Source organism: Uloborus diversus, unplaced genomic scaffold, assembly GCF_026930045.1.
Source record: "Uloborus diversus isolate 005 unplaced genomic scaffold, Udiv.v.3.1 scaffold_963, whole genome shotgun sequence".
Lineage (NCBI taxonomy): Eukaryota > Metazoa > Arthropoda > Arachnida > Araneae > Uloboridae > Uloborus > Uloborus diversus.
This window is the reverse complement of record NW_026559191.1, coordinates 1-25,321: the sequence shown is the minus strand read 5'-3', so window position 1 is coordinate 25,321 and position 25,321 is coordinate 1. Positions and strand designations below refer to the sequence as shown.

At 36.1% G+C, this 25,321-nt stretch overlaps 7 non-coding genes across 7 annotated transcripts; all 7 read right to left on the bottom strand.

The window, feature by feature from the left end:
• Nucleotides 1–21,813: 21,813 nt before the first annotated feature.
• Nucleotides 21,814–21,895, bottom strand: Trnas-uga (transfer RNA serine (anticodon UGA)). Its single transcript has one exon. It is a non-coding gene; the product is annotated as a tRNA-Ser (tRNA).
• A 559-nt stretch (nt 21,896–22,454) lies between these two features.
• On the bottom strand, nt 22,455–22,536 carry Trnas-aga (transfer RNA serine (anticodon AGA)). The gene has a single exon. It is a non-coding gene; the product is annotated as a tRNA-Ser (tRNA).
• A 453-nt stretch (nt 22,537–22,989) lies between these two features.
• Trnas-cga (transfer RNA serine (anticodon CGA)) lies at nt 22,990–23,071 on the bottom strand. The gene has a single exon. It is a non-coding gene; the product is annotated as a tRNA-Ser (tRNA).
• Nucleotides 23,072–23,378: 307 nt separating this feature from the next.
• Nucleotides 23,379–23,460, bottom strand: Trnas-uga (transfer RNA serine (anticodon UGA)). Its single transcript has one exon. It is a non-coding gene; the product is annotated as a tRNA-Ser (tRNA).
• A 564-nt stretch (nt 23,461–24,024) lies between these two features.
• Trnas-aga (transfer RNA serine (anticodon AGA)) lies at nt 24,025–24,106 on the bottom strand. Its single transcript has one exon. It is a non-coding gene; the product is annotated as a tRNA-Ser (tRNA).
• Nucleotides 24,107–24,560: 454 nt separating this feature from the next.
• Nucleotides 24,561–24,642, bottom strand: Trnas-cga (transfer RNA serine (anticodon CGA)). The gene has a single exon. It is a non-coding gene; the product is annotated as a tRNA-Ser (tRNA).
• Nucleotides 24,643–24,949: 307 nt separating this feature from the next.
• Trnas-uga (transfer RNA serine (anticodon UGA)) lies at nt 24,950–25,031 on the bottom strand. Its single transcript has one exon. It is a non-coding gene; the product is annotated as a tRNA-Ser (tRNA).
• Between the last annotated feature and the right edge of the window lie 290 nt (nt 25,032–25,321).

Below are 25,321 nucleotides of genomic sequence, written 5' to 3'. Positions count from 1 at the left end.
CCCGCTGGAAAATTTTGTAATGTCGGGCCCGACCAGGATCTAAGTGTCCAACACAACTCAATGGTGTCCAATCATAGTGAACTTTTAGCTGACGGAGACTTAGCTTAATGAATCGTAAAAGTCAAAGTAATCCCCCCCCCCCTTGCTCCCAAAGTTTACTCCAGAAAACAGTGAAATTTATAGCCACAGTGAAAACTGGGCGTTGTTTCTTATTGCCGACCAATAAAATTGTATTCCAAGTGCGTTTGGGGAAAATTGTATTTCAAATTTCATAAAGGAAAATATAACTGTCTGTAATGAATTCATGAACTGTAATGAATTGAATAGTGCCAACGGCGGTAATTGTGCTAAACAGCCCGCTTATACTGCAAAAAAAAAAAAAAAAAAAAAAAAAAATCAGTTTACATGAAAATTTCTAGGAAACTGATTCCAAAAACTTTTCTAGCAATGAAGTAGCTCCTTCTTCAGTAACGTCACTTAAGTTGTATGCTTACTGCTTACAACGTTACTTAAAAAGTTGTATCGTTACCAGAAAAGTTTATAAAAACTCAGTTTCCTAGAGGTTTTCTAATAAGCGGGTATTTAAAAAAAGAAAAAAAAAATTAAACAGAAGTTTGCTTAAGGCGTTGTTGGATTAGTGTTGAAAACGGCACAACGTAGCAAATCCTACATGATTTTCGTCTCAAGTTAGTGCCTTATCTGGTTGAAACTCCTATTTTTGTATAAACTGTTACAGACTTAGTTTTTCTTCTCATGAACGAAGAAAACTTTTTATATTGTTGCAAAGCAACAAACACATTGTCTCACTTCTTACTTGGAAAAAGAATATTTAAAAAGATGTATTTTTTAAACTATAGTTAAAACTAAACAGTTGAGATAAAATAAAAAATAATCGAAGAAAAGCATTCGAGAAAACTCATCATGGTTAAATTTGCATATATATAATTTTTTTTTTTTTCCAAAAGAAGAAATTATGTAGGCAAAACAGCTGGGGTGCAAGTGGACTCAAGTACAATTTTCAGATGACAGTGTGAAATTTTCAGAAACTATGAGAAAGCTCAACCCCCCCCCTCTCCGTCCCCCTTCTCGTAAAATCTCTTCAAGTATGCCTTCAAAAATCATTGAAATCATAAAGGGGTTTTTTTTTTTTTCAGTTTTAGAATGTGTTGTCAGATCAAAATTTTCGGAAACAGTATTGATCGAGAAAACAATATCATAGCAATACGGTTGTAACACAAGGAAACACAAAATTTAAGTTGAACTTCTACACAATTGGGGTGAAATAAGGTACAAACTTGCGTCGCTTGAAAAATGCCTTTTCACGCAAGGTTTGTTAAATTATACACATCAGTTGCAAATGTGGTCATTTATAGCATCTCATCCAGTTATTCAATGACTACATCAATTACCTTTTGGCGCAAACCATTAATCTAAAAAAAATTCAGGGGTGAAGCGATTCTTTAAACTTAGAGACCATTTGAAATAAATAATATTTTATTTCTTTAATTAGAGTAAAATGATTGAGTTCTGAAGGAAAATCTTCTTTTTTGAACCAAAATGGTTGAAATTTAAACTTGAAAATGTTTCTTAAAGAATTTTTAAAATGCCCTTTTACAAGTCTACCTTTCACGCGTTTAAACTATGATATTAATATGATTTTGATGTAAGCGAGATAGAGGATAGTTAAGGTCATTATCGTGAGATCATAAATTATGGTTAGTAAATATTAGTACGGAACCAATACAAAAAATGGTTGATTTTCTTCGCTATCCAGTAGGCAGGTGGTGTGTTACTGATTTTTTTCTGCGGATGGCCCAAAAAGTAGATCTGAGCCCCTCCCTTCCTTCGGTTTATAGATGAACTACAAATGAGGCTGATGTTTATAACTGTTTTGGGTGAATTGTCGTTTGCAAAATATCGTCTGCAAAATAAAAATAATTGTTTTTCAAAAAAAGATTAAATTTAATCATTCGATTCATGCATGTGTTATTTATCATCTGTCAAAATTGGCTAATGTTATTTTATACTAAGTATTGGAAAAAGGACTTGTAATATTGTTCTCTTTAGAACACGGCTACGAAACATAAATGACATTTCAAAAAATTTCGATTTCTGAAATCTCAAAATATTTTCTCCGTATTTATTTGAATTAAAATTCAAGTATCCCTTGTTTCTTCGCGTTGTTGTGCTGCACGCTAACTAGACAAAACAACTTCTGAACACGAATATAGAAGATAAATATTTAAGCCAAGTATCAACTCACCAGAAATGATCGTCCAAAGGAAAGAAATAAACCGCTCTGTTCTCCGTTTGTCAACAGCAACGAATCGAAAACACACACACAAGCAAGAAGCGAGCGAGCGACCGAACCGCGACAGAAGCAAAGAGGAACTGGTGGTGGTGAGAAGTGTGAGAAGCAGCCCCAGCCAGTCCGGTCCTTTTTTCCCACACAATTGTGGAGTGCTGCCGAATGTGTGTGTGTGCCTTTTGAAAAGCTGGTCGGGACAGGAAGTTAGCGAGCGAGCTGACCTGCCCCTCGGGTGTTTCTCTTCTATCTGCACAAGCGAAAAAACTGCCAGCACCGGAGATGTCGGCCAAAAACACCAGACATGTTTGGTTTGGGTTCGTCTGGGTGAGGGGCGTGCGCACGTGCACGTTGTTGCGCTTGTCAGGGCCCGATTTTTGACATGGGGGGGGGGGGGGCTTTGACGAAAAACCATTGGGGTCCCTCTTCCTCGACGTTGCAATATTGCAAATGTATTTTCTGAAATTTTTGCGAAGGAACAACAGCACCAAAACTGCTTTTTGTTCAAGACTTCGGAGTTCCTAAACCAAAGTGTGTGTGTGGAGGGAAGGGGGAGCCAAGTGCCACACTTGCCCTGGCAAAAATCAGAGCTCGGCCCTAGTACTAATTGCACTTAGGAAAATTTTGTCTATGGAGAAACAATAAAAGGGGATATAATTCATTATTAAAAACAACAGCACCAAAATCAATTTTAAAGTTTGTGAGCAATAAGTTACCGCCCTTAAACCAGGGCTAAGGCAGAACTACATGCCATGCAATATACCGACAGCCCGGTTATGACACCGAGAGACTGCAGTTTAGTCCTTGGTATGGACTCGTCAGTCATCAGTCTGATGAGTCCATAGTCAGTTCATCAGTCATCAGTCTGAAACAGTCAATAACCGAGCTGGAGAAGAGATGTCATCTTATTGAAGCTGAGATTACCAACAAACCTGTAGCTAAAAGTATTAGCTATATTCTATTTCAGACTAATAAATCTATAACAAGGACAAGAACTGCAGTCTCAGGATGTCATAACCGAACTTTCGGTATTTTGCATTATATTGCTTAGCAGTCAGCCGTGGCTTTAGGGCAGTAAATTACTTCTTATTACCTTAGTCCAGGAGCCAGGTACAAATTTGGTCAATCATTTCCTCTCGAACGATAATGAGTGAGAGGCATCAGGGAATGGTATCAAAACGCCTCGTGAAAGTCAGTTGCGTGTCCGTGGGTGGGATGGGCGGCGATAGCCTCCCAATCATGTAAAAAAAAAATTAAAAAGAACCATTTCCTCCCGGCTGAAACTTTGTCAAATTATTGTTAAGACAATATCTCGAAGGAAAATACAAAGTCATCTGACGTAACGCGGTGGGTTATGAGTCAGCTAGTAGGTCAAACATGTAAAAAATAATAATAAATAAATAAATAAAAATCAATGATTTCCCCTCAGCTAAGAATTTGCCTGATGAGAGCTTATATGCTGTGAATAAATACACAAGTCAGCTGGCAGTACCCCTGGTGGAAAAAGGGTCAGCTGGTACATTGAAAGTTGAATTGGTTATTTCAGAAAGGGCGTAAGTCCAATGTATTCCCGTAGGACTTATTCCCTTTCTGAAATAATCGATTCGGTTGTTAAGCCGGAGCATCTATCGCCTACTAGAATGCACCAGCTGGCGAGTTTTCCCTCGACTTACTACCAGCTGAATTTATTATTTAGAGAAATATATTAACCATCAGCTTACAAATTTTCATCTGAGAAGAGGTGACATATGCTAAATTATATTTTCGTTATTTCTGAAGATTGAAGTAGCACACGCTGGCATAGCATACAATAGTGGTGTCTAACCTACTGTCTGCGGGTCACATTTGTCCCGTGAATGGATTTGCTCCGGGCCAGCGGGAAGCTTACAAACCAAATGACCGGCCTTTAGTTGATAATATATTTTCTTTTTGCATTTTTCATAGAAAACTAAGCTCAAAAAATCTCAAAAACCGCACTATTGATAGCTCAAGTTAGAAATTTTCGTGGGCGTACGGCGAGGACCAGAGGTACCACTTTTAGGGACCAGGGGGTCCCAACCTTTCAGACTATGCGCTTCCCTTTGAACACTGAAAAGAATTCAGCCCCCCCTCCACGTACACTACTATAATCGGAATTAGAAACTAAGGCTGATTATTATACGAACAGGTGGATAAGTTTGTGCACAGAATTTAATACATTTATTACAACAGCAAAATGCAGTAATCATAAGCTTTCCTCCAAAAACAGCGAAGTAGAATCGTCGGATACTTCATGACGAAGGTAGAAAAAAATTATTTTTTCTGGAAAACAAACAATATTCTAATCGCTTTTTCTTCCTTCCAACATTTTACATTCAAGGACCACATTGTAAAGTTTTGGAAGCGAGGCGGGCTAACAATTCAACAATATTTCGATTGAGATGGTCTACAGACGGGACAACAGCGTCGTGAAGGCTACGCAGATCCTAATCACAATATTACGACCCTGCTTGGCTTGGTTCGTTCCAACTATTCTGCCGTGTGCAGGTAAATGGCAGTATCTGCAGAAATGAGTTTTCGAGATATTTGAAGAAACGCGTTTTGGATTCACTACTAACAATTCAGACATGTTTGAATTAGACGTCTTTTTCGCACCTTTTTTACTGCGGACACCGAATAGCCGAGCTTGTACAATAAAAATAACGGACACTAGATAACGAAAATGCAAAAAAAAAAAAAAAGTTGCAGTTACTGCCCTTTACCTGCAAAATAGTTCAGCGGTTATCAACAAAGGCGGCGTAGTAGAATTTGAACGCAGGAGTGAATGTTTAAAAAAGCAAACTAAAAAAGGAAAGCATTTTTCTCACATTTGTGATAACATAAAATATTTTTGACACTATCACTTGTTTTTGAGATTGTTAGAAGTTTTATTACACATTAAGGGGCTCCACCCCTGCTCGTTTAGCTTGCCAGCTCCCGTTGGACGCTTGCGGTGGTTTGATGACACCTGCGGCGGGTGACATTTGATATTTTAATACTTCTGGGTGTGTCAGGACATCCTCAGGGCTAGATTTGCAGCCTTTTAAGGTTTATAGGGTTGCGACAGGGAAAACTGTCTTCCCTTGGATGTTCTGTATCCAACACTACCAGTATTGACGGGGTAGACATTTCCAGTCCGGATGAGATAGGGTGAAGTGATTGTAAATGCCAACCTCAATTCTAGATTACCTCAAATTAATTTGTTTATTGGTTTTTTTGATTCTTTAATTGCTGCTGTTATAATAATATGCACAAAATTAAATTATGTGCTGTAATATTAAATTCTGTGCACAAACTTATCCGCATGTTCGTTTAATAATCAGCGTTGGTTTCTAATTCCGATTATGGTAGTGTACGGGGGGGGGGGTTGCGTGAATTCACATTAGTGTTCAGAGAGGGGCGCATGGCCTGAAAGGTAAGGACCCCCTGGTCTAATCAGTGGTACATTGCTCCTCGCCGTACACCCACGAAATTTTCTTACTTATGCGATTAATAGTGCGGTTTTTGAGATTTTTTGGGTTTAGTTTTCTCTAAAAAATGCAAAAAGAAAATATATAATCAACTAAAGACCGATCATTTGGTTTGTAAGCCTCCTGCTGGCCGGACCAAATCCATTCAAGGGACAAATGTGATCCGCAGGCAGTAGGTTAGATACCACTATTGTATGCTGTGCTAGCCTATGTTACTTCAATCTTTAGAAACGACGAAAATAATTTAGCATATGTCACTTCCTCCCAGATGAAAATTTGAAAGCTGATCGTTAATATACTTCTCTAAATAATAAATAAAGTCAGCTGGTAGTAAGTTGCGGGAAAACTCGTCAGCTGGTGCATTCTAGTAGGCGATAGATGCTCCCTCTTAACAACTGAATCGATTATTTCAGAAAGGGCGTAAGTCCTACGGGAATTCTTGGACTTACGTCCTTTCTGAAACCAATTCAACTTTCAATGTACCAGCTAACCATTTTTCCACCGGGGTACAGCCAGCTGACTTCTGTATTTATTCATAGTTGCATATAAGTTGTCACCAGGTAAATTCTTAGCTGAAAGGAAATCATTGATTTTTTTTTTTTTTTTTTTTACATGTTCGACCTACCAGCTGACTCATAACCCACCACGTTACGTCAGCTGACTTTGTATTTTCCTTCGAGATATTGTCTTAACTATAATTTGACAAAGTTTCAGCCGGGAAGAAATGATTGACTTTTTATTTATTTATTTATTTATTTAATTTATTTTTTACATGCTACCGCCGCCCAACCCACCCACGGACACACAGCTGACTTTCACGAGTCGTTTTGCGCCCCGTGAATAGGCACGAGGCGTTGCCATTCCCTGATGCCTCTCACCAATTAAACCACCTTTCTCACCACCTTTCTTACGCACAAGTCGAATACGAAAACGTCGAACACATGAGTCTCAAAACAACTAAGATGAGCACGATAGAAAAAGAAATAGACCACAGCGTCTCAAAGACTTCCGACGACTGTGAAGAAAGGCTTTTTCAAATGCGCAACTATGTACAAAAAATGTTGTCTTCATAATTAGTTCAACTTTATTAAAGTTTGCTTTCCGAAAGCAAATGCTCGAGTCACTAAAAAAACAACAGAAATTGCATTAAGTTAAAAATTGTAAAGTTGTAAATTATATTTCACAACAATACGTATCACACAACCCTCGATAATGTTGTCATAGATTTAGGAAAATAGAACTTTGCAAAAGGACGAGTATACGTAGCTCTTAGCATAGTCAAGACTTGAAGTAATAGCTCGATCTGATTTAGAACCCTTTAAACGTTTAACTAAACCTCACGATGAACGAGCATTAGCAGAAATGCAACAATTGATAGATTTCATTTGTAATGAAAAATATAGACTGAATTCAGTATTTAGTTAGAACCATTTAATTGTTTACGGTGTCCCAAGCTACAAATAAACTGTAAATTGCAAGTCATAAAATTGTAAATTATAAATTGTAACATGGTATATTGTAAAATTGTAATTTATGTTTCACAAGAATGTTCAAGTTTACGTGTCATGTAACTCGTGATAAAAGTCGCATGGTTCTTCAAATGCCCCCATTATAGATGAAGGTAAAAAATTCCATTGGAATGAATTTTACGTTTACTGCAGAGAATCCTTGATTCAAAATGTTCATTATGGTTACTCTTAATAATAATGTTTTTTAATACTTTCTTTAACTATAGGTAAAGAAAACACATACCTTTGTTTTATGGCATTTTTTTTTAACAACGGGTTTTACATTTAATCGTTCGTGAGGGAAATTACATGAAATTTATTGTTTTTTACCCATAACATTTCTCTCTAAACAACAAATAGGGTAAATGTAAGGTTTTTAACCTTAGAGTAAAGTTAGACCACGCCCTATCCATTAACAAAAAAAAAAAAAAAAACCCATAAAAACCGGTTCACTGAGACGATATACAAAGTTAATGTTTACCGACTTCAAAATTTGCCTACTTATACGCTAATGATTACTGTGGTAGCAATTGATGCAAGAAATCAATTTCATCCACCTTGCAAATGTCACAATCTCGTCAGCTGTTGAAATTTTTCTAACCTTTCACACGCACTAAAAGTGTGAGAGAAAAGTTATGCGTTATGATGTACGAATATCAAAATGCATGAAATGTGCTTACACTGTTGAAACTGCGGCTTGCAGATGGCAGTTTTTAGTGTTTAACACTTGTAGCACCAGAGGTGCACCTCTAACGGTAGCATTTTGGCTCTCTATGCCACCTCATAGCCACAAACGACACCCTTAAGGTGGTGCCGATCGTGCTACAAGTGTTTCAGACCTTAAAAATACCCTATGCAACCCGCAGTTTTAATAGTGTGAAAGGACAACTTCCAAGGGAGGGAGAAGGAGCTGTTTTCAATGCAAAAGAATTTTTAGCTTTCAAATAAAAACAAAAGTGAAAAAAATCTAGGCTATTCCAACGAAATACAAGTAAGGATTTGTTAACGTTTGATGTTGGGCCTTGTAAACAAAGAAGATATAGAAGCAATGATGATTTACTGTAAATGCGGCAAACTTGCACAAATGCGGCGGAGAGCTTAAAGACGATTTGGAATCACATATCTTCACAGGGTCGGTAATGCATACTTTATGCGAGGGCGTTGTAAAAGTGTATTCGACAGCATAAAGTCCCGTAGGAAACCACCCTCATCACCATCATATATCAAGAACGTTTCCAGGAAAAATGTAATCCTCACCACACAAGCTTTTCGAATTTAGTTACGTGAAAATGATTGCTTCGAGAGAGCTGCCATAAATATACAGAACGATCGACAAGGAAGTTGCACAGTCAGGAGATTGTCATAATGTCCTCTCTATTGAAAATTATAATGCCGGTGCGAATACTCGATCAGTAGGTCAACGAATGGGTATTTCTTTAGTCAAGGTATGAAGAATTGTTTCTGCAAAACAAAGGAGTCCCTACCATCTGCATCGGGGCCAAGCAGTAAACCCCAAAGATTATCCACATAGGATAATTTTTCTATTTTGTTCCTTCAGCAGAGTAGTGGCCGACTCTGCATCGGTTTTGTGAAGATAGAACAAGTTTTACAAAAGATGAAATGGGCAAACCACATAACGCCTATTTGTGGACTCGGGAGTATTTCCGAAGCTATGTCGACATGAGTAGTTTAGAACCTTTATTCTGTTATTGTTAGGGAAGATTATTGCAGAAGGGGCTCTTTGCACCTTTTCTCATGGTCTAGGTTCTTGGAGTGTTTCACCTTTCTGCAGCAAACTATTATAGAAATTTTCGAAGAAGCAGATGTTCCTCAGTAGTTCAATTTGGTTCCTCCTTGGATAAAGTCTCTTTACACTCTTTACACCAATCAAGTTCAGAAGCACCAAAAGTTACATTTGGGTAGATTTCGATCGTTCTTGGTGGTTTATTCATTGATCTGCTAATAGACCACTGGGACTATCATGACTACTCATTTTGTTAAGGTTCATGTGATTGTGAAGTCATTAGTGAATAGAATACTCAGTCAAGCTAGTTAAAAACCTAGTCTCTCGTATCATCGTATTCTGGGGATTTCCAGCATGTGCCAAACATTTCCCAGAATTTAAGAGATTCTTCGTAGTGCCAAAGTGTAACTTATCTCACAGCAATTAGTAAATATTATAAAAACCATCTATAGCATGGGTGTTTTCTACTAAGATTTGTGATGCATAGCACACTGGAGATTGGAATTATACCAGGAGTTCTGTTCTGGGGAGAAATTTCATGTGATAACAATACAATCTGTAGTACTCAAGTCGTAAATCCAAGTACAATCATGGAAGATTTGTATGACAAGGATGGCGGCCAAACAGGTTTTGCTGCCTTTTTTGCCGCATAGCGGCATAGCACTACAATTAGGCAATGTATGCTGTAGATAATCGACACGTTATTTTGCCTTGCGAGATCTACAAATCTATCTTCTAACAAACAAGTACACTCTATAACAAAATAAAATCGACGCACCAAGAAGCAATCATCCGATTTCTTTAAAATTTTGTATACGTGAGTGTTTTGACCTGATATGCAAATGATTAAAATTTGGTGTTCAAGGAACGAATAGTTTGATCTCCAGCGCATCGAAACTGCGCGTCCAGCAGATGTATATAAAGAGCAGTTCTTCAACAGTTGTTAAAACTTTCGGTTTGATTGCGATTCAGATTACGTTTCAACTACTTAAAAATGCCTCACCGCATGGTTCATGCTCATTACAAGCAACTGTCAGAGTTTAAAAGAGGTCGTATCATTGGATTGAAAGAGGCCGGTAGGTCAAATCGGAGAATCGCTCGTCATTTGAGTCGAAGCGATACGGCGATTCGAAGATGCTGGCAAGAATGGGTGGAAAATGGCAGAGTTCAGCATCAGGATGGCAGTGTTGCCAGATGGTCAAATCCAGATTTCCCCAATTCCCTTCCAATTTTTCCCCAAAAAGCGATGTTTTCTATCGAAATTCCCCAAATTCAAAAATTGTTTTTCCACTAATATTTTTATGAAATGAATCGACTTCCTCTGATATTTTTGTCTCTTAAAATCTCCCCCCCCCCCAAATAGCCAAATTTTCTTATAAAATTCCCCACTTTTTTTTTCCCATTTTCGCTTTTTTTTTCTTTATTTATCTTTTTTTATCTTTACTAATAATAAAGCTGAAACTCTCTCTGTCCGGATTTCTCTCTCTCTCTCTCTCTCTCTCTCTCTCTCTCTCTCTGTCACGATCTCTGTGACGCACCTAGACCGTTCGACCGATTTTCATGAAATTTGGCAAAGAATTAGTTTGTAGCTTGGGGGTGTGCACCTTTAAGCGATTTTTCGAAAATTCGATTTTGTTCTTTTTTTATTCCAATTTTAATAACATTTTCCCGAGCAAAACTATCACAAGATGAACGACTAAATTACCAAGTTATCATAATGTGGAACCATAACGTGGGCAAGCCAATTGGCGAGAAATTCATCATACATATTTATTCGTAAATATACAGGGGAACCAAAATACCTTTTAATTTTCACCTACGGGCAAAGCCGTGCGGGTGCCACTAGTCACAAATAGAAGCGCCTGACCAAGAGATAAGAAATAACCGAATATTTTTTTTCTACTCGCATTTACTACTCTGCTTCCGTATGTATATTTAAGCTATGGTTTTTGTATATATTTATCCAAGAACATTCTTCATCACACTTATTTTTGCCTGTTTGAAGTATCAACTAGTTACTCACGCAGAACTATTAATGCGACGCATAATATTCCACATAATGCGAAATGCGAATTCCATAAAGTTAAGCAAAGCTAAACCAGCGCTGTTTGATACAAACAATGTAACTACCAGATGTCAAGACGCGAATTTAAATACAAAAAAAAATTTCCCGAGGTTTTTATTTTCCCCCAGGTTTTTCCCAAGAAAAAATTTTTCCCCAAAGAATTCCCCTCAAAATCCATTTCCCCAAAAAGCACCAGATTTCCCCAAAATGGGGAAATTTCCCCCAATCTGGCAACACTGCAGGATGGTAGCGGTCGATCTTGGGTCACAACAGATCGTGATGACAGAGTGATTGTCCGATCAGCAGTCACAGCGCTTTCTTCATCTCTATGAACCATCAGATATTCAACCCAAACACCAGTGTCCATCATGACCATTTACAGACGGTTGGGACAACGAAATCCATGCTCGCGCCGACTGTTACGCCACCTGCCACTGACGCCTACTCACTGCCGAGTCAGATTACAGTGGTGCATGACTCGATCAGGTTAGAATGGTGCCGACTGGGGACGTATAGTCTTTAACGACGAATCTAGCTTCCAACTGTGCCATGACGATCATCGACGACGTGTTTGGAGACACCCAGGGCAGAGGGGGGAACCTGGTTTCACTTTTACACGCCACACTGGTCCTCAACAAGGCATTATGGTCTGGGGTGCCATTTCCTTTGATAACTGGACCCCTTTGATAGCAATTAGAGGTACACTTACTGCACAGTGGTACGTCGAACTTTCGACAGACTCTCAAAAGTATGGCCCAAGTCTAAGGCAACAAAAGCTTCATAAAATGTCCCGAAAGCCTCATTGAAGTGCTTGCTATAAATTTTAGGAGGCAGTGGCAATACCCCATTTCCTATTTTTGTTTTTCATTTTTTCACTAGTGTATAATATCTAGACACGGTCGACTTAATATGTCTGAAGCCAATCAATTTCGAGCCATAGTTCAATACCCACAGCATCTGTGTTTGCAAATGACCGCTTTCCATCATGTCAGCGAATGCATCCAGCAATGTCAGACTGCATCAGGTGAATATCTGGAAAGGAGTGATTTATTACTGAATTAGCAAATGCTATAAGAACCGACTCCCGCAGGCATCAAAATATGCACAGTAATCGATCATTACACAGTATACAACTTCTAATTTTGCCGCTCTTCCTCGACATTTGGTATTCAGGAGAGCTTTGTCCTATGAAGTAGGCGGGGAGGAGTCACTAGCGGCAAAAGAAACACCGCTTCCCAAATTGCAGTTGGCATCAGGTGTGCACATCAGATTGCACTTCGGTGGGAATCGAAAAACTTTTCTGGCCCACACAGGTTATTTTTAATTTTGTCGACGGAGGAATTACCGCACTAAATCAAACAACCATTCCTTTACCCCGTGGGCTGTGATGGCTTCGACCGCTTTTTTCTCAAGCTTGCTAATAACTGGATGGCTAAATCAATCTGAAATCATCAACAGAACTTCCCGAGGCTCTTGCGGGCATTATGACTGATGTTCTTTTCATGGGTTAAACTCGAGTCGGGTCTTGTTCTTGTTTTGCCTGAAAATGAAATCAAATATTCAGAGAATTATCTGCAGGTGGGGTTGAGAAAATGACAAAATTGAACTTTTATTTCCTCGCGGTTCATGTCAAAACGTTCATTTTTCAAAGTGCTCTTTCACAGAAAAAGACCATGACTGAAGCCAATTTATATAAAGAAACCTAAAGTCATTTATAAAGTTCTAAGCTTAAGGGAACGATGAGCAAAACAAACTCTTTACTCTGTTTTCTCAAACTTTTGCCGTCATTTTCATGCTAATAATTGTGATTGATTGAGCAGTCATTTAAACGAATAGACCACTTTTTAAAAATAATTGATCAAATATGGTACGAAGGCATTTTAACGATAAATCAAAGTTTAACCCAGGAAAAAATGTCAGCATAAAACCTGCATTGAACTACAGGTTTTAGGAAGGTTAATGCAGGTTTTTCAAAGGGAAAACTTGGATACAGGTTTAATGCAGGGACAATGCAGGTAATAAACAGGTTTTAGGAGGGTAATTTAACTTTGCATAAAACAACACAGGGATTTGACAGGTAGATGCAGTCACAGGAGAATAATTTGAACTTAGAAAATTTTCTACTGATATCAGTACAGGTTTTTCGGAGGAGAATTTAAAAGTAGGTTTTATGCAGGGAAAGTTCTAGTAATGTACAGCTTTTTACATGGGCGCCCATATGCAAAATTTGAAGAAGGGGGGGGGGCTCAGATATATTCGTTGTGGTTTTGCAAGATATTGTCCACATGGGAACCGCGTTTTCAGTTGATTAGAGTAATTGAAATTTCACATTTTTAATAACTTATTCATTAACGGTTGGAGAAGAAATGTTTTTACATTTTTGTAAAGAAAAGAGTACTAAAAGCAAAAAAGTTCTGATTTCTAAAGGAGAAGGGGGGGGGGAGGCTTGAGCCCCCCATTCCCCCTCATATGGGCGCCCATGGTTTTTTAAATCTATGATAATTGCAATTCAACGTTCTAAAAAATAGTACAGGTATTTGAGGAGTGAATTCAACCATTTTCGAAAGACTTTATAGTTTTCTACTGACAAACAAAACAGCAGGCCCGTCATCCCCCCCCCCCCCCCGGCTTTCGAAAACGAATGTGAGAGTGATTTTTGCTGTTTTCTTTCCTCCTAGTATAACTTACATTGCAGGTGTTACGCATCAGTTTTTCGGACAATTTTCTTTAATATAGTTATACTTTTAGATTGGATTTCCATTTCAAATGAGCTATTTTTGAATTGTTATCATCTGATTTTTTCCCTTTTAAATAAATATATTTATTCAAAACCGTAGTTTCAAACAATTGCTCCCCCCCCCCCCCCCCACCGCTTCTCTCCACGAAGAGCGTGCGGTATTCAGAACATTCAAGTGAAAAAAAAAATCAGTTTTCTATCCTGCCGGTAAAACAATATATTTTTTGTAAAAAATGCTTTTTTTAAGCAAGGGATCCTCCCCCCAGAGCACAAGAACACTCCCTTGTAAAACTACTGAACTTCCGAAGAAGCGAGATCCCCCAAAGAAGCGAAAAAAAATGTCGAAAGAATCCCTTCTGAAAATTTTAATGGCGCAATGATCCCCCCCCCCCCCGGATACACCCAGCTCAAAGAAAATCAATATTAAAAGAGACTTGAACGACTTTTTGCTGATAAACTTCTGTTGATCCTCACAGAATTTCTGAAAAACGAAAAACATGCATCATTTGAGCACAAAAGACATAATATTTTAAGTTTTTCATGATTTTTAAAAATAGATACTTTGTTCACCATGCAATCAGCAGATACTGCGCGTGCGCACAATGTAAAAGGCGGGAGGTTTCGACGATGCTTCACGAAAAAGTGGCAACAGCCAAAAGCCACTCGATCGCCATGTTGATTGTTTACGGAAGTGTATTTTCAGCTCTTTGCTCGTGTTAGTTAAATAAGTATTATGTGTATTAATCTTTCATCTTCCCCGCGAATATCAGTTTATTATTTAGTTCCGGAAGTCAGTAGCACTTCACTAAACTTATATTCAAAAACAGTTGACCATTAAAAATTTTCTTTAGTACTATATCTCTTAGCGATTCGTACAGTACTATGCGATTTTGATCTTACTCAGCAGGCTGGGTCTCACAAGGATTCGTACAAAATGCATCGCCAGAATGTATTCGATGCATCTTTTTTTTTTTTTTTTTTTTTTGAGTTTATCTTTATAAAAAATTTTTTGAGATCATGATTAATCTTTCTGTAGCTAAATTATGAAAGCTCCCATTTTGTCATGACAAAATAGAAACTTATTGTCGTATTAAATTGACAAAAGGAATTGTTTGAATTCCTTTTATTATTGATTATCATCCAAAAATCAACTCAACATAAAGTTTAATAAAAGACCTGCTTAAAACTTTCAAGCCGAAGACTTTTTTGATAACTTTTTATTAAAATACGTGTGAAAAAGAATTAATCTAGGTAAAATTTAGTTAAATTTATCTATTTTTAATTAATGAATTGTTGATTGTATATTAATTATTAATTAATTTTGTTTTATTATGATTATTTCTTGTGTGTACAATATTGTTGATTGCCTATCAAATTTATCAATATACCTGTCTAGTTATCAAAAGAGCTGAAAAACGACTTCCTTCCGTATACACGTATTCCACGGTAAGAAAAAGTTGTATTCAGTTTTAGGTTTTTAGTGATTCTTCCCTCTCAATTTATATATGTCTCAAACAGAAAAAAAAAAGTGAATTAAATTTTATTATTTAAAAAAAATCGAATAAAAGGGGATTAAAGGTTTAAGGGAGTGGCCGCTAGGGCTGGGCCATGTATTGTAAAAACCAGTGTACATCCTATATCGTTTAACCAGTTCAGAACTTTCCTCTAAACCTACGCATCAATATCTCACCGACTACGAATCCAAGCACCAATGTACAGACACAGGGCTTCAATTGTTGCCATTTTAATCTTAATTGTTTCAAAACACTTGTTGAAGCTGTGGCATCCCAATGGGAGGTCCAGGTCACTGTGACAAACCTACCAAAAATGTTCATTGTCGACAATTTTCTTGTGATTCGATAAATTTAGAGACTGCACATTAAAATTATTACTATTATGATTTTTTTAAAATTAATAATGATATTTAGATACATGTTTGTGCTCATGCTCGTATTTTATCATTCGGTAAAATTCAGAACATCATACGACAAATTAAGATTTTTTTTTGAGCAACTTAAAATTTTCTTTTTTTTGAATGACACAAATAAGACTAGAGACGTACCGAGTAGCAGTTTGACTGAGTGCTCGGCCGAGTACCGAGTTCCAATTATGTTTTAAGAAGAACCGTCGACACACACGTGACGAATTTTGAAATCATTGCAATAGTAGTATAGACTTCCATGTCTAAATAATCTTTTACAACTACTTGGTATTCGCCGAGTGCCTGATCAAGATTTGGCCGAGTACCCAGTACTCGGTACGTCTCTAAATAAGACAAAACAAGCTTTAAAAGCAAAATTGAAGTCAGGCGGAAAAAAGTCTCTTTCTTTTTTTTTTCAAAGAAGCAGCTTGTTGAAGTAAAAACTATTATATATGTATAGCACATCATCTAAAAATATAAAACAGTTCAGAAATTTTCTTCAGAGTCTGAAATCAAAATTTATAGAATGAAGGACCACTTGTTAAGGTAATTTTGTGTGTCAATAATTTCAGATATGTTTTGGACATGAATTAAAGTTTTTGACAATTATGTCAAAAAGAGGTTTTTGACACAACAGTAAAACCTGCGGTCACACACACAAAACCGGATAAAACCATCACCTGTCAAAAACTTGCCAACCCTGTGGATTGTGATAGAAAATTTTCATGAAAAATCATACGTTGTCTTGAAATCTTTTTTTCCCAGCCTCTCTTAAGTGTGCAACAATAATAATAAATATTGTTTTCAATGTTTCAAATTGATTAAAAGGTAAGTGAAGTAGTTTTTTATGTTTCATTTGGTTTTATTTCAGAAAGTATAAATTATATTATTTGCAATACTCTCAACCACTTTGGTGTCAAAAACTGATTTAAACTTGAAAACTAAAAACTGCTTAAGTTGATGCTGAGAAAATTATGCAAACTTTATGTGTAAAGTAATTTTTCAGCATGTGTTTATTTAATTATATTTAAAATATAACATTAATTGCATTAAATATATATGCTTCAATAATAACTTTAATCAATTATTGCTAATAACTTTAATAAAAGAAGTTCAAGTCATCATAGACCACATCAACATTTTATGATTGCTTGATCCAACCTAAGTTGAAATGACATGACATCTTTAGTAATAATACATCTGAAAGTCGCTCTGTCTGGATCTCTGTGACGTGCATAGCACCTAGACCGTTCGGCCGATTTTCATAAAATTTGGAACAAAGTTAGTTTGTAGCATGGGAGTGTGCACCTCAAGGCGATTTTTCGAAAATTTGATTTTGTTCTTTTTCTATTCCAATTTTAAGAACATTTTCCCGAGCAAAATTATCATAAGATGGATGAGTAAATTACCAAGTTATCATAACGAGGAACATAGGCCAGCCAATTGGGGAGAGATTCACCATACATTTTTTGTAAATATACAGGCGAGCCAAAAGACCTTTTAATTTCCTACTAAGGGCAAAGCCGTGTGGGTACCACTAATTTAAAATAAAATAGGTAACATTTGAAGGGTAATGAGGTGTCATATCAAATCATTACAGAAAAATAGAATATTTTGCCTCTCTCACATTTTTTGAGGAGATAATTTTTCTTTCCTTCTTAACTTCAGTAAAAACTGATCATTACAAATAATGCAACCTTGATGTAAATATGCAACTTAGTTTTCTTACATTTTATGAGACATACAACATCAAAACATTTGATTATTGTAACAGAAAAAAAAAAACTTCTAATGCTAAGTGTTCATAAATATGTAAAGTCAATAAACAGCTATTTTTAAAAAAATTATGCTTATGATAAAAAAAATAATATTCAGCCAACTCATAATAACTTGAAGTCCCAAAAGACCAGCTAAAAGGTACGAGTTATTGGTAGTTTGAGCTATGGGGAAGTTTCCACAACAGTCTCAAGAGTTTGGGAAACGATGAAAATTCGAGATAAAGGAATATTCAAGTTATCGAGATTTGACTCTATTTAATAAATTAATGATGATTAATAATAATACAGTAGCCCCTCGTTATATCGCTCTTGTCGAGAGAATATAAAAAAACGCCATATAACCGAGACCATTAAAAACAGTGATCTCTTTAACCTTCAAGTAACTCATATGTGCATCTAAAATTTTTCTGGCCTGTTCCTATATTAAGATGATTTTCCGAATAAAAGATAGTTGTCTTACCAAATACTTAGAAAACAAATTAAAAATATCTAAGTTTTTTTAATTGTTTTTTTTTCTGGTGAAATAAGAAATCAAATTAATATTTCAATTTAATTATAATTAAGAATTCAAATTGATATCTTGAATATTTTACATGCCCTGCCGGTCATGTTTGCCTGAAAAATAGATGCCCAAATAAAAATTTTACATGTTCGGTTTTTTATTGAAAATAACAAAAATATTTAAATTTGTCATATAGCATTAATCAGACAAAAAATTTAACAGCATTATATCTGAAACAAGAATTATTTCAATATTAAACAGAAATGGAAGTTTAAATAAATAGTACATAATAAGTTGCCAGTAAAATTACCAATAATCAATAAAAAAAAAAAAATTATAATAATTATATGCCAAGCCGGGCATATAAGGGTCAATTGTCCAATCAGAATTTTTACAAGCCCCAGGTATGTTGGGCAATATAATTTTTGAGCCCTGCTAGATACATTTAAGGATTTTAAATTGAAATGAATTTACTTTACACCTAAGACACAAATACATGAACTGCTTTAAATTGACCTGAAATAAAGATACAAATAATATGGTTAAAAATTTTCACCACAGTTATTTGGTATTCAGCCAGATATTCAGTTAGGATTTTGACCAAATATTCGGTTTTTAGCAAAATTTGGTACTCAATGCATCTTCAAATTTAATTGCTATTATTTCTTAAATTGTATAAATCTTATGTACTGCTGTGAGTCATGTCACAGTTGTTAGGTAGGGACCTCAAGTTAGTAAAGCCCTGACCGCTTTGGGTTTATTCTGCCTTGGAGGTCGTAGCTAAATAATATAGATGCAAGCAATGCAGATCTATTATTCGAATAATAATCATTTAAGTTCTCAACAGGGATGCCAAAATATTTTGTGTTAACCGAATTTCGTGTTAATCGATTTCCACGTTTACCGGATTTTGTGTACGCACACATATTTTTTTTTTTTGTTCTTGTGTCTCAGAAAATATAAGAACCAAGTACCTTTGTACAAAAATGTACACCCAAGCATTTATGTTTATAATTTCTAAGTAAGAAACAAGTAATTCGAAACAGAGGCAATGGCTATTCGAACCAGTTCTCTGCGATAGTGCATTTTCAAACATCTGATTTTTCCTTGATCTCAAGACTGGAATTTCACTGCTGTGTTGATGGGTAAAAAAAAACACTTTATCGCTTTTAGACCTTAAACCTCTACTTGGGCAGAACAAGTGTCCAGAATTAGACTTTTTTTTTCACAATGAAATTTTAAATCTAGGTTTGTCAGCCATTTGTCGAAGATTTCACTGTTCATCCCAGCTTTTTTTACTGTAAGCATAATCTACAGCTAAATTTAGTACTTTCTTGAACAACGTGGTTTTCCCGATTTTCCTTCCCGAGGAAAGGAATTTTCTCGCTGCCAGCCATGTCGCTTGCATTCAAATGCAGATCTTTCGACTTTCGAAAGTAATTTTATGTTAAAGTATGGAGATTTTCTTTTCCCTTTTTCTTCAATACCTTGAAATTTTCTTTGTCTTATGTGGGATTTCGTCTAAATCCTCTTCATGTTAAAGAAATGGTTTAAGACTAATTTGTAGCTTTGTCTGACAAGGAATGGCATTTCATTCGCGTTAAGCAAGTTCGTTTTAACAAGGTTCGACTGTATAACATGTTATAATTGCCGAAGCTTAAATAATTAAATATTTTCAGAATCACAGAGGTGTGGCATTTGATCAAACTAGAAAATTAGTTAAAATTATTTATGCGATTTTATTTTCAATTCAAATTTTAAACTTTCTTTCACCATATCCTATTTATATCAATAAATTTATTCAATGATTTTAACCTGCTTATGTATTAGAATTTGCACGTTAACTAGTTTTTTGCATTTTGAAATATATTTATTTAGTTTGGACATTTTGACATTTTCCGTTTCGTAGTTTTTGCAGCAACTCCAAGATTTTGTGGATATTTTTAAAATTTGTTTTTATTTTCTTATTCTTTTAAAATAGATATATTTTTGCAAACTTGAACAATTGTGTCATAGGGACAGGAAACCGTTTTTTCTAAGAAAAATGATATTTCTTTCTCTGTCTGGTGAACAATACAGAGCAGACATTGTACAACAATGAAAGAAAAGTTGCTTTGCAGTCATTCAGTAAAGAAGCTATTATGAGCTGTTTTCTAAGCTGCATCCAGCTTTAAAGGAACAAGCATTAGGAGTTCCAGTTCCAAGTTAGCATACTTTATTCTGAGTATAAGTGTGGGTGGATGCGTCAAGACTGTTTCTAATCATACATGAATATTGTCGCAACCCATTGGTTCAGACGCTCTTCACTCCTTGTGTTTACAAATCTTGATACAGTTTTGCATGTGATCTATCTATAGGTGTTTCAAACGAGGGGCTCTGTAATAAAGAAGCCGTGAATACCAGCGCTGACCCTTTGTCTAGCGGTGTGAGAAGTCTGACTTTGAATGGGGAGGTCCTAGGTTCGAATCCCAGTTTGGACATAGATGTACTTTCTCTCTCCTGTCCTTGTGCAGGGGCGAACTGGCCCATCGGACCACAGGCCGGTGCTTCCACCTGCCTGTGCTTCCTCGAAACTAGAACTTCAGATTTTTTTTTGCGCTCTCAAACCTGTGGCCTTCACAGATTTTTTTTATGCCTCAAACAGGTTTTTTTTTTTGGCTTCAACTTTTTTTTCTCCTTTTTCACACCTGTGCTCCTTATTTTTTATCCTTTTGCTCCCTCGGTTTTCATCCTGCGCCCCCAAACTGGTGCGCCTTTGGTTTTTTTTTTTTCTATTTCCAGCTTCCTGAACCTGTGCACCTTTATTTTTAATTTTTGCGCCCTTTGGGAATCAAGGTTCACACCCACTTGGGGGATCTAGTCCGCCCCTGCCTTTGAACGTTCTGTGAATAATAGCTCACCCGTTAAACGTGTCCTTATGGCATGTGTGTGTACAGCGGAAATCAGACTTTACTCCAAATTACAGTACAGTTGGAAAAGTGAAGCAACCTACCCCAAAAGTTGCCAACCCAGTCGGCACAAGACAACAACTACATGTGTTTGACTTTTTTTAGACATAGAACCTGTACAGGGTCTGAACGTAAATCGAAAGCTTTTCAACGCCGGTTATAATGGATTAAAAAGCCTGTACAGAGCCTGCCGGTAAATCAAAGGTGCAGGCTATTAACAGTTATTTCGGACAAAAAAACCTGAACAGAGCCTGCAGGAAAATCGAAGGCACAGGTTATTAGCAGTTATTTCGGACAAAAAACCTGAACAGAGCCTGCAGGAAATCGAAGGCACAGGTTATTAGCAGTTATTTCGGACTAAAAAACCTGAATAGAACCTTCAGGTATCTCGAAGGCGCAGGTTATTAGCAGTTATTTCGGACTAAAAAACCTGAACAGAGCCTGCAGGTTTTGATCAGGTTTTACGTAGGGAAATCAGTCCGAAATAACTGCTAGTTTTACGAGGATTTTTTTTTGAAGGTTTTACGCTGACATTTTTTCCTGGGACTGTTCTGTAATTCGATAAGTTTTTACTTTAGAAATTGAATAATACAAAATTGTATGAAATGAAGCGGTTTCAATTTACATATTGCGCAGAAGTTGGAAAAAAATGCCAAGCCAGATATTGTTTATGGTATATTTTCTACAAATAATTTCAAAAATTCCAAAGACTGCTTAACATTTCAGATAGTTAGCCCCTCAATCACTTAATCAAACTCATTTATCGTCTATATCAACCACATTCATTTTCGCAATGAAAGATTCAACGCATTCTACTCGCAGTCGGCAGGATTCGAACCTACGCGGGAAATTCCCAATGGATTTCAAGTCCATCGCCTTAACCACTCGGCCACGACTGCCTCGAGCAAGGCTCAATTTTTTGTAACAGAAACTTTAAATTACAAAAAAATTCCCCACAGAAATATTTTTTTCTAATATCATACAAAAGTCTTGTGATAATTATTTACATGTTTTCTGTAGTTTATAAATAAAAAATAAAGGTGAACCAGAAAAATGAGACACATATGAATAGAGAAGACATACAGATGCGAAATTGTCCATTTTCAGCACATAAAATCTACCGGGCTAATTGCATTACATAATAGTATTTCAAAGGTTTTCATCATTTCAATCTTCCATGCCTGTGAACACACTTTTTTTGTAGGAAAAAAAATTGTTTGTTAGGGAGATTCTGACTTAAAATCCCTAGACCTTGTTCTCTTTCAATATTCCTCTATTCTGTATTAATTTTTTATTAGTATGAAGAAAAATCCAATTGTTGTCGAAACGAAACATGAAACAGAAAGGAACATTATTAAAAAATTTACTTTCGTCTTGGACTTCAATAGTGTGACTGATGTACGTTAAATCCGAAAATCTAAAAATTCATCCGTTCCAGTTAGTTCTGAAACACAACGTCGCAGTCGGTAGGATTCGAACCTACGCGGGAAGATCCCAATGGATTTCTAGTCCATCGCCTTAACCACTCGCCCACGACTGCTCGGTGCTAGGCACATCGCCCTTAAATTTCTCTTAACTGAAAGGCATTTTACAGTGTTTATTCAGTGTGGAATATATTTTATATTTCTTTTGTCTTGAAAACAAAATAAATATCCCGCGATTGTACCGTGAACAATTTAAAAAACTTCTAAAGGAAACACAATGATTGTTTTACTTGACTTGATCACAAGGAATAAAACTTAATTATTTTTTGTGTCTTTTCCCTAATTTATAATAATAAATTCTTCGAATCTCATTTATGTACGGCAGATAAAGTTTTTTTTTCAAGTTAAGAATCAAGAAGGTTTTAAAAATTTATATCCAAAGGACAGCGAAAAACGATACTCTATGGGGAAGAAAGCAAATATTATATATTTCAAAATTTTGTGCGTTAAAAACTCGTGCGCTGTCAAAAGTTCTAGTTCCCGGAAAGGAGGAATTACTTCCAGGAACTCGCAGTTGACAGGATTCGAACCTGCGCGGGAATGTCCCAATGGATTTCGAGTCCATCACCTTAACCACTCGGCCACAACTGCTGTTCGTCCAAGGAAAAAATTTAAACCAAACTACTGTTCTGTAATTCGATAACAAGTTTTTACTTTAGAAATTGAATAATACAAAATGGTATGAAGTGAAGGGGTTTCAATTTACATATTGCGCAGAAGTTGGAAAAAACTGCCAAGCCAAATAATGTTTATGATATATTTTCTACAAATAATTTCAAAAATTCCAAAGGCTGCTTAACATTTCAGATAGTTAGCCCCTCAATCACTTAATCAAACTCATTTATCGTCTATATTAACCACATTCATTTTCGCAATAAAAGATTCAACGCATTCTACTCGCAGTCGGCAGGATTTGAACCTACGCGGGAAATTCCCAATGGATTTCAAGTCCATCGCCTTAACCACTCGGCCACGACTGCCTCGAGCAAGGCTCAATTTTTTGTAACAGAAATTTTAAATTACAAAAAAATTCCCCGCAGAAATATTTTTTTCTAATATCATACAAAAGTCTTGTGATAATTATTTACATGTTTTCTGTAGTTTATAAATAAAAAAAAAAGTGAACCAGAAAAATCAGACACATATGAATAAAGAATACATACAGATGCGAAATTGTCCATTTTCAGCATATAAAATCTACCGGGCTAATTGCATTAGATAATAGTATTTCAAAGGTTTTCACCATTTCAATCTTCCATGCCGGTGAACACACTTTTTTTGTAGGAAAAAAATTGTTTGTTAGGGAGATTCTGACTTAAAATCCCTAGACCTTGTTCTCTTTCAATATTCCTCTATTCTGTATTGATTTTTTATTAGTGTGAAGAAAAATCCAATTGTTGTCGAAACGAAACATGAAACAGAAACGAACATTATTAAAAAATTTACTTTCGTCTTGGACTTCAATAGTGTGACTGATGTACGTTAAATCCGGAAATCTAAAAATTCATCCGTTCCAGTTAGTTCTGAAACACAAAACAGAACCTCGCAGTCGGTAGGATTCGAACCTACGCGGGAAGATCCCAATGGATTTCTAGTCCATCGCCTTAACCACTCGGCCACGACTGCTCGATGCTAGGCACATCGCCCTTAAATTTCTGTTAACTGAAAGGCATTTTACAGTGTTTATTCAGTGTGGAATATATTTTATATTTCTTTTGTCTTGAAAACAAAATAAATATCCCGCGATTGTACCGTGAACAATTTAAAAAACTTCTAAAGGAAACACAATGATTGTTTTACTTGACTTGATCACAAGGAATAAAACTTAATTATTTTTTGTGTCTTTTCCCTAATTTATAATAATAAATTCTTCGAATCTCATTTATGTACGGCAGATAAAGTTTTTTTTTTCAAGTTAAGAATCAAGAAGGTTTTAAAAATTTATATCCAAAGGACAGCGAAAAACGATACTCTATGGGGAAGAAAGCAAATATTATTTATTTCAAAATTTTGTGCGTTAAAAACTCGTGCGCTGTCAAAAGTTCTAGTTCCCGGAAAGGAGGAATTGCTTCCAGGAACTCGCAGTTGACAGGATTCGAACCTGCGCGGGAATGTCCCAATGGATTTCGAGTCCATCGCCTTAACCACTCGGCCACAACTGCTGTTCGTCCAAGGAAAAAATTTAAACCAAACTACTGTTCTGTAATTCGATAACAAGTTTTTACTTTAGAAATTGAATAATACAAAATGGTATGAAGTGAAGGGGTTTCAATTTACATATTGCGCAGAAGTTGGAAAAAACTGCCAAGCCAAATAATGTTTATGATATATTTTCTACAAATAATTTCAAAAATTCCAAAGACTGCTTAACATTTCAGATAGTTAGCCCCTCAATCACTTAATCAAACTCATTTATCGTCTATATCAACCACATTCATTTTCGCAATAAAAGATTCGGCGCATTCTACTCGCAGTCGGCAGGATTCGAACCTACGCGGGAAATTCCCAATGGATTTCAAGTCCATCGCCTTAACCACTCGGCCACGACTGCCTCGAGCAAGGCTCAATTTTTTGTAACAGAAACTTTAAATTACAAAAAAATTCCCCACAGAAATATTTTTTTCTAATATCATACAAAAGTCTTGTGATAATTATTTACATGTTTTCTGTAGTTTATAAATAAAAAATAAAGGTGAACCAGAAAAATGAGACACATATGAATAAAGAAGACATACAGATGCGAAATTGTCCATTTTCAGCATATAAAATCTACCGGGCTAATTGCATTACATAATAGTATTTCAAAGGTTTTCATCATTTCAATCTTCCATGCCTGTGAAC